We start from the raw sequence: 10,299 nt of genomic DNA, 5'->3' as shown, positions 1-10,299 counted from the left end.
GATGTTGAATAGGTGTAGAACAACTGGAACTCTATACACTGCTGGTTCCTCATACTCTAGGTTTTGAGTCATAAAGGTGACATTTAAACTTCACCTCCCACTCTGTTCTAGTCTTTAATTTTTCCAGGACCCCAGTAAGAAGAAGGGGCCCCCAACAACTCTCTCATCCCTCAACTGGTGATAATTCTCACACCCCTGCCTTGGGTAATATTGAGAATTAAGTGTGGCAATGCAGGTCCTGGGACATAATAGACAATCAATCATACACAAGCTCCCTTCTCACTTGCCCGCTGTCTATGCTTAGAAAGTTCTATCCCCACTTCTTTTATGCCACACAATAGCCCATCTCTGCATGTCTCAGTCCCCAGCGATTTCCAGAAGTATGAGAGCTTCGAAGATCAGCATCCTTCTGGCCTAGCTCTCAGGGGGCTGCTTTTCTCTCTGCTTTTCTCCTTGTTTTGTTAAGACCAATAACCCCAGTTTGGAGTTCCTCCCCTGCTCTCTGTTGAAGGCATCTCTGTGTTCATCCTTCAAAATACCACATCTTCCTTTACACCAGGGCTTTCTTAGAAGCTTCTCTGCCTACACTGACTGCTCTCTTTTCTAGACAACTTGATCTGTACCAATGCCTTTGGTGCTCACATTTGACTGTCATTAAAAAAACAAAACAAAACAAAATCAAAACCTGCTTCTGGGGAATTCCCTGGTGGTGTAGGAGTTAGGACTCTGTGCTTCAACTGCGGGAGGCATGGGTTTGATCCCTGGTTGGGAAACTAGATCCCGAAAGCTGATTTACAATATTGTGTCAGTTTGAGGTGTGCGGCAAAATGGTTCAGTTATACACATATCCACTCTTTTTCAGATTCTTTTCCCATTTAGGTTATCATAGAATATTGAGTAGAGTTACCTATGTTATACACTAGGTCCTTGTTATTTTATATACAGTAGTGTATATATGTTAATCCCAAATTATTCCTAATTTATTCTTAATCCTAAATTACCCATCCCCCTGACCTTTCCCCTTTGGTAACCATAAGTTTGTTTTAGGAGTCTGTAAGTCCATTTTGTAAATAAACTATTTGTATTCATTTGTATCACCTTTTTTTGGACTGTATATTATTTGAGTGCAGTACCTTATAATTATTATGTAATACTTACTACATTACTTTGGAATTAGATTCTTGACAAATGACAGTCTACCTATAGATTCTCTTATTATTAAATAACCATGTCAGATCTTCCCCAAATAGGCCATGGAACGTTAAAGGGTGCTCCATGAATAAAGATGGCATGGTCAATTAAATCTGGGGAATGCTAAACTAAAACAGACTTTCCAGCTGCAGGACTCGTCAGAATCTTTAGTATACTCCTGTTTCGTGAATATGGTGTGAAAGACGAGGATAGAGTCTACGTGCATGTGTGCATGCTAAGTCGCTTCAGTTGTGTCTTGACCTTTGTGACCCTATGAACTATAGCCCATCAGGCTCCTCTGTCCATGGGATTCTCTAGGCAAGAATACTGGCACAGGTAGCCGTACCCTTTTTGAGGGGATCTTCTCGACCCAGGGATTGGACCTGTATCTCTTATGTCTCCTGCATTGGCAGGCAGGTTCTGTACCACTGGTGCCACCAGAGTCTACATAGTACTCCCCAAATTTATTTGACCCTGGATGACTTTCATCTTAGAGCATCCTGTAGTACAGGGTGTCCAAACTTTGGGGCTTCTCTGGTGGCTCAGACAATAAAGAATCTGCCTGCAATGTGGGAGACCCAGTTTTGATCCCTGGGTGGGAGAGATCCTCTGGAGAAGGGAATGGTTAGAATGGTTACCCTCTCCAGTATTCTTGCCTGGAGAATTCTATGAACAGAGGAACCTGGCGAGCTACAGTCCATGGGGTTGCAAAGCGTCGGACACGACTGAGGGACTAAAGCTCTGACTTTGGGAAACCTACACCCTACTTTATCCTCAGTGCTGGGCTGTCACTGGAAGTGAACAGGATGATGCTCTTTCCCTCCAATGAGACGTATTTTGGCATCTTGTAAGAGGAAGAGGGTCAGGGATCGTGCCTGCCATTTTCCAGTCCTTTTGGTCCCCCAGTCCTGCTGTGTAGGACTTCGCCTAGCAGAGTCCCCACTCCCACCCCTACAGGCTTGCCTGCAAAGCCGTCCCTACAAGCTGGGCAAGATGGGGGCCTGTATGCCTGTTTTTCTTTAACACGGCTCAGCCCTGGACCAGGTTTCCTGAGGTGACTTAGTTTCTCTGCCTTGCTGTGCTGTCCATACTGTGGAGAACTCAGAATATGTGTCATATATTCACAGGACTCCTGGATGGCCAGGGACCCCAGCCAGCTTGGCCCACACTTCTTATCCCACAGACCTCATTTATATACTCTTCCGTGGGCCTTGCCAATGCATCCTTTCCTTTCCGTTACCCCAGAGAGCCAATCCTGAAACCAGAAAGCAGCTCTGTATTTCATCTCCAGAGAGAGCACCTTTGTTCAGAGAATTGGACAAGTTTCCAGGCACCAGCACAGGCCCAGGTTATCAATCATACTTCTGTCCCGGCAAAGGTGTGCTAGACCCCGCCTTCCAGACACTCCTTGGCTACCAAAGAGGCTTGATACAGCATGGCACAAAGAGCAAGAATCTGCTAATCTCCACAAAGTGCTCAGTCAGTTCAGTTGCTCAGTCGTGTCTGACTCTTTGTGACCCCATGGACTGCAGCATGCCAGGCTTCCCTGTCCATCACCATCTCCTGGAGCTTGCTCAAACTCATGTTTATCGAGTTGGTGATGCCTTCCAACCATCTCATCCCTCTGTTGTCCCCTTCTTCTCCTGCCTTCAATCTTTCCCAGCATCAGGGTCTTTTCCAGTGAGTCATTTCTTCAGGTGGCCAAAGTATTGGAGCTTCGGCTTCAGCATCAGTCCTTCCAATGAATATTCAGGACTGATTTCCTTTAGGATAGACTGGTTGGATCTCCTTGCAGTCCAAGGGACTCTCAAGAGTCTTCTCCAACACTACAGTTCAAAAGCATCAATTCTTCAGTGCTTGACACACTGGAATAATCACAGGCTGGGAAGATTTCGGAGGACAGCCAGCCAGGGTTTGGGGTGGCTGAAGAGCAGCTCATAGACAGAGCGGAGCTGGATGTAGAAGCACTGCTACAGTTTTTTATTTTTTTGCCTGCGAAGGAGTCCAAAGGTTCAGAGGGGTGTCCAGAAGTTCAGTCTCTCTCCCTCTGTACATCACAGGTCATGTGGTCAGTAGTACAACCTGCCCTGGTTCCATGTTGGAGGTTAGTCTTGGGACTGTGACCTGGTGAGATCAGGGTCTGTGCTGGAACCTGGCCTTGGGGAGTTGGCTGCAAGTCAGGAGGTGGAGGTAAGTCTTCAGTCCCTAAAGTGGTAGTAATCACTAAGCTGTTGTCATCATGTACAGCCAAAAACCCTTGGAGGTGAGCTTCTCACCTTCAGGGGTCATCTTCAGGACAGGGGCTTCAAGTCACCCTGACTGGGAAGATTTTAAAATCCCTGACGGGTCAACTTCTGAGCAGTGAAGGTTAGGGGTGTGGTGCGCCACTAACCCAGGCAGGAAGAGGCTACTCCCAAAGCCTGAACGTGGGCAGTAGTTCAGTCTCATGGGTCAAAAGGCAAGCGGCTGCAGAGGAAGGTGGGAGCCAGTGAGTCTGGGTCCGAAGGTTCAGGTTTATATTAGGGCAGACACGACTTCACTTTGACTTTTCACTTTCATGCATTGGAGAAGGAAATGGCAACCCACTCTAGTGTTCTTGCCTGGAGAATCCCAGGGACGGGGGAGCCTGGTGGGCTGTGGTCTATGGGGTCGCACAGAGTCAGACAAGGCTGAAGTGACAGTAGTAGTAGTAGCCGAGATGATCAGTGACACAGCGCCCTCTGGAGGTGAAGCTCCATGCTCCGCTCTAGTTGCTGCCATGGGTGGTAGAGCAAAGGTCCTTCCTTCACTCTGTTTCTCCGGGGAGAGATGAGACCTGGGTGACTCTGTCTGGGGTCTGTCTAAGCTATGACAAGTCTCAGCAATCTTAGCGATCAGATCTTTCTGGTTCCATGGAGAAGAAGCCTAAGGGATGCTGGGTAGGGATCTGCCCAAGACCCCTCCTCACTGACCTGAAATACCCCTCCACCACCTCCTCTCCCCCCTCTCCCCCGCCCCTCCCACAAGACCTGCCAAAGTGACTCATTTTCATAACGGTGAAGATCTACCCATTCAAGGTGACTGATCTTCTTCTAGAAAAATGGGGCCGACTCACCCTTCCCTTATATCACTAACTTATTTTAAGTTAGTGATGGAGAGCAGCAAACTAGGAGAATCTGTTGTGGTGAAACAAATTACTGGCAGCACATCTGGCTTCCTACAATGTGTGGCTTCTTGTCAACAACTATGCTATCACTATGTTCTCCCATTTCATAACATTTTCAATAAGTATATACTCTTCTCTCATATGTACACCACGATGTATATACCCTGTTGTTTTATTTAGACTGCTTCCAGATTTGCACCTCTGTAAACAGAGATATTTCAAATCTCCATGCACATGAGTCTTTGTATTGAGTATGAGATTTTTGGTGGGAAGCAGTGACAGATTTTCTTGGGCTCCAAAATCACTGCAGATGGTGACTACAGCCATGAAACTAAAGATGCTTGCTCTTTGGAAAGAAAGCTATGACAAACCTAGACAGCATATTGAAAAACAAAGACATCACTTTATTGACTAAGGTCCATATTGTCAAAGCTATGGTTTTTCCAGGAGTCATGTATGGATATAAGAGTTGGATCATAAAGAAGGCTGAGCGCCGAAGAAATGATATCTTTGAATTGTGGTTCTGGAGAAGACTCTTGAGAGTCCCTTGGACTGCAAGGAGATCAAACCAGTCAATCCTAAAGGAAATCAGTCCTGAAAATTCATTGGAAGGACTGATGCTTAAGTTGAAGCTCCCATACTTTGGCCACCTGATGTGAAGAGTTGACTCACTGGAAAAGACCCTGATGCCGGGAAAGACTGAAGACAAAAGGAGAAGAGGGCAGCAGAGGATGAGATGGTTAGAAAGCATCACCGATTCAATGGACATGTGTCTGAGCAAACTCCAGGAGATAGTAAAGGACAGGGAAGCCTGGTGTGCTACAGTCCACGGGGTCACAAAGAGTTGGACATGACTTAGCAACTGAACAACAAGGATAGATAGTACTCTCTTATGCAAAACACAAGAGAGGTGGCAGGAAGAGAGGTGGAAAAAAGTATAAGGTAATTTCGGAGGATTCCTGAGTAACGAGAAATTTCTGAATTTGGAGGGATACTAAATATGTTTAGCTGGCACAGGAGAGACACTGACCAATCAGAATCAAGGCCCTCAGTGGGAACCCAGAGCAGGGTTCCCTCTGGGGCCAAGCATCAGCCTTTTGGATAATGGATTATAGAAACCAGGGGTCTGGGGAGAAAGCCTGGGGTACCTGAGGCAACAGAGAGTGGTAGATGGCTGAGGAAAGTGGCTACTGAAGAGTTGATAAGGACGTATTTGGATATTTTAGTAACTTGGTTTAGCCATAACTGTGTTTGCCACTGAATATCAATTCAGATATTCATGGCAGTACTCCATGGAGCTGTAGAATACCTCATGCTCTTTCAAAGCTTTTTTCAGCTCATGTATGCCGGTGGTGACGGCGGAAGATAAATGATTCCCAGCTTCCTTGTATGGTGTGTGGGGAAAGTAAGACACAGACATGGATTTATAACTTCCTCTATAGCCTCAGGGAAGTTGTTCCTCACACTGGGAATACACCATAAGCCTAGTGACGCTGACTGCTCCGAATAGAGACACATTCTGAAGACTTAATTTCACCAAGAGAAATTAAGTCTAGACACTGTTTTCAGAGTGACTGATAATATTTCTATGGCACATGAGGGAAAGCACTATAAGGAAAGTCTATGACACTCTGGCTAGGGGCTTAGAGAACTGAATGTCTTTCACAGGAAAATAAGAAGCCTGAAATGTTATAGAAATGTCCTGACTCACAAAGTCCTCATTTTCCAAACCCACATGTGTCAACATAGTCAGATCCAGAGGGACTTGAAATGAGCTGAAACATCTTTTTTTTCCCCAAATGGTCACTCTCATACCCAACAAAAAGCCTTCACTTTCACATCTATGGTGTTTCCTTCTCACTGAGGGGGTAGCAGGAAAGGTGTCCATTTAAATACTCTGTGGGGCTCCTAAAGGGGCTGAGCTCTGAGATCTCTTGGTCCCAAGGGTCATGAGTCCCCTTTATGGTACAATCCCTAACCCACTTTTGCCACATGGAGGGGGTTGCTCAGGGGCATAATCAGTCCACTGAAAATGATGTGCAATGAAAGAACATAATATATTCTTAGCATTCGCTATAGACTTTTATATATTCAGTTCAGGGTAACACTTACAGTTGGACCATGGCATCTAGTGACCTTATCCTCATGGACCCACTCCCTGAGGATCATTTCCACTTATATGAATGATGCCCTTATTCCCTGGTGGATCAGTGACATGTGGAGTCAGTGCCCTTGTCAAAGTTAAAACTGGTACCTTCTTATGAATAGCCCATTGAAATGAGCTCAGATATATTTCCTTTTAAGGCCTCCACCCCAGAGTATTTTACTGATTAATGTTTATTGAGACATTTATGAAGCATCAATTTGGAGCCAGACACTATCTCAGGTATGAACAAGGTAGAAACTTCTCCAGAAGACCTCATAGCACTAAAGGAGATAGACAAGTAAATGAACATTTTAGCTAAAAATGAGTTTCTCAGAAGTTAAACATGGAGTTACTTTATGAATTCTACATCGAGGTATCCACCCAACAGAAATGAAAACATCCCCACACAAAAAAGTGCACAAGAATGTTCACAGCAGCATTACTTATAACAGCCAAAAGGGAGAAATAACTCAAATGTCCATCAACTGATAAGTGGATAAATAAAATGTGGTATATCTGTACAACAGGATTAAGGATTCAGCAGTAAGAAGGAATGAAGTACTAATGCATGTTACAACCTCAGTGAGCCTTGAACACAGTATTTGAAGTGAAAGAAGTCAGTCAGAAAAGGCCATGTAGGGTATGATTCCTTTTAGAGGAAATATCCAGAATAGGCAAATCCATGGAGTCAGAAAGCAGATTAGTGGTTGACCTAGAGGGGATGGAGAAAATAAATGGGGATTGACTGCTAATGGGTATGGAATTTCTTTTAGAGGGTGATGAAAGTGTTCTAAAATTGACTTAGAATATACTAAACCTTTATTTATAAAATTATGATTTTGGGGGAAATGGGAAGAACACTGGATTCAGCATCAGAAGACCTGGTTTGGATCCACAAATCACTGGACTTGATTTGTCCAATGACACATTCTTCAAACTTTCCTTTTCTGTTTTCTCCATCTTTCTGAATGATCTTACCATTCTTCTACCCAGTTAGTCAAACTAAAAACTCACAAGCCACCTGAAAAGCACACCTCCCAATCTGTCATTTCCTGAGCTAATCAGTCATCCAGTCTTATTAGATTCTATTCCTTTGATCTCTTAAAATATCTGTCCTCTCTAATCCTGAACCTTCTGCCACTTGCTGACATCATCTCTCACCTGGACTACTGCAACAGCCTTCTCTAAGTCTCTCCACTTTAATCCCTCTCACCCTCCATATCATGGGTGTGATTTTCCTAAAACAAAATCCTCGTGTCCCTTCCCTGTTCAAAATCATTCAATGGTCCATTATTGAGTCATGAGAACAAACACATATATAATCTGTGTGTGCCAGGCACTGTCCTAAGAACTGTGGATGCGTTATTGCCAACTCTCACATCAATCTATGTGCCAGAGGAGGGAATCAGGCACAGAGAGGTAAAATGACTTGCCCAAGGCCATGCTGGGAATGAACTAGGGGACTGGCCCTGAGACATGTGCTTATAGGTGTCAAGCTAGTCTCTCAAGGATGGAGGCCAGACCTCTTCCACCTTGACCTAGGCCTTGGCTGCCCCTAGCTGTTCCATGTGCTCTCCTGCTCTCCTATTACTCGCTGACTGAAGTTTCTCAAAAGGGCTTTACTTCTCTGGGCCCTTTGTCAGTACCTTCCCATCTAAGTGGGCTCTGGAAGTCTTTCAAGCCTCATCTTAGTCATCACTGCTTTTCTAGTCTTCCTGACGCTCTCCACCCATCCCCACCCCATGATCCCTAAATATGAAGTCCTGAAGCTGCTTTCATATTGGGTAACACATATACATGTCTTTTTCTGTCTGGGCCAGGTCTTCCCGGAGGCGTGCGGGGGCTTCTTCAGTTGCAGTGTATGGGTTCAGTAGTTGCAGCGTGCAGGCTTGGTTGCCCCACGGCATGTGAGATCTTGGTTCCCCCATCAGGTATTGAATTGGCGTCCCCTGCACTGAAAGGCAGATTCTCAACCACTGGACCACCAGGGAAGTTCTTATACATAATTTTTTTCTAACAGTTTTTTTGAGATATTAATCACATACCATGCAATTCATCCACGTAAAGTGTACAACTCAATGGGTTTTAGCATATTCATAAAACTATAGTTGCCCTAAGAACCATGCTTTTGCCTTGAGGTGGGTGGCCTGTTATACTCCTGGGGTATGATGTCACGAGGAGGTCACCTCAGCAGCACAGCCAGGCGCGGTGAGCAGCCCCAGAGGCAGGGGAGCTGAAGGTAGAAAATGAAAGAGATGGCAAGCATAGATGCCAATGGCTCTAGAGGGAAAGGTCTGGAGGAACTGAGAGATAACACTTGGAGGCCAGCTGTGACCAGACCATTTGGTAGAGCACAGTACTGTAGCTGACAGAAATCTCAGGCCACCAGCCTAGGTATGTAGGAAATGTAATCTTGCTCTTCCAGAACTGAGCTTACATCTCACTCCAAGCCTCCATTCTCCATTCTGTGAATTCTAGACCTCCTGCCCTTTTCTCCCAGGCTGGTCTGAGAGGACTTCCTAGGGCTTGAGATTTCTCCCTAAGCCCTTCTGCGTGGCCAATGAATGCACAGCATCTGATCTTGGGTGGAAAGTACTTAGGACATGTAGGGCAGATTTACTAAAAGCTGGTGAGTGTGTGACAAGCACAGGTGCCTGGCTTAGAGCAGGTGTTTGGTAAATGTTCATGGTTGACATGAATGGAACTAAAAAAGCAGCAAGAAGAACTAGGGTATCAAGGATGTCACACGTATTTCACACACCCATTTTCTCACCTACGAGTCCCATCAACATCGCTGTCTTGTGGCCCTTCCCTCCTTGAAGTTGACAGCCATTTTACCTGACAGATAAATATTTGCTGATATGTTTTCATGGGCATTGCCCCTCTTGGAGTGATCATGCAGAGCCCACCTGTGCCTGGTTAAGCAGGCCAGCCAGTGTTGAAGGGGAGCCCTCTGTGTGCTCCCAGCCACGAAGAAAACAATTCATTTATTTTGTTTGCTCTGCCTTGGCTGTTTTTCTGCTATTAACATTCTTTTCCTGCCAATGGTGCAAGTGGGATGTTACTACACATGTCTAATGAAATGGGAGCCTCGTGTGGGGGGTCTAGTGATACTCACCGTTAGGACAATCCTAACCAGTATCCAAAGGCGACTCTTTGGATAGTTCAGAATAAATGACAGTGTTAAGAACAACGCTCCCAAGGGACTGGAGGCTGATGGCCTCAGAGGGCTTGGATGCCATCAGCATTCCCAGTTCTGGGAATGTACTTCCTCCCCTACACAGGGTGTGCCTTTGGGAAGTCCACCCACATTGCGCTCCCCGACTCCTCCGCGGAAGGCTGACTGCCTCTCTTCTTTTAAGTCTTGAGAGGGGTCTGTGCTTCTCTTAAAAGTCAGCATCAGCTGGGGACATGTTAAGCTGGGGGCCATCAGGACAGCCCACATGTCCATGTGAGCGTCACCATGAGGGGGGTCTTCCAGCCTTTACGGTCCCTCCTAGCCTGAGAGCTGAATCAAACCCCCCCACTGAGCTTCCCTCCCTCCCTCCTGCATACTTCAGCCTCCAGGACTAGAGTCCCCACCTCCTCTGAAGCAGATGCCAGGGGCCTTTGAAACTTGCCCTTGGTCTTTGGAATCCTGACTCGGAGGCTGGGTGTTCCAGCAGCAACCCCTAGGGTGCAGATCTTGGAGAGGCCACTTCAGAACTGTCCCAGCTGGGGCCTCAATGACAAGCTCTGCTTCTGTGAGGTTTGCAAGGTGCCAAAAACATCTCCAGTGCTCCGGCAGGAGCAGCCAATGGAAGCCACGGCCAGGACC

Source organism: Bison bison, unplaced genomic scaffold (assembly GCF_000754665.1).
Source record: "Bison bison bison isolate TAMUID 2011002044 unplaced genomic scaffold, Bison_UMD1.0 scf7180017864461, whole genome shotgun sequence".
NCBI classification, from domain to species: domain Eukaryota; kingdom Metazoa; phylum Chordata; class Mammalia; order Artiodactyla; family Bovidae; genus Bison; species Bison bison.
The sequence above is the reverse complement of the archived record's forward strand: the minus strand, read 5'-3'. Positions refer to the sequence as shown.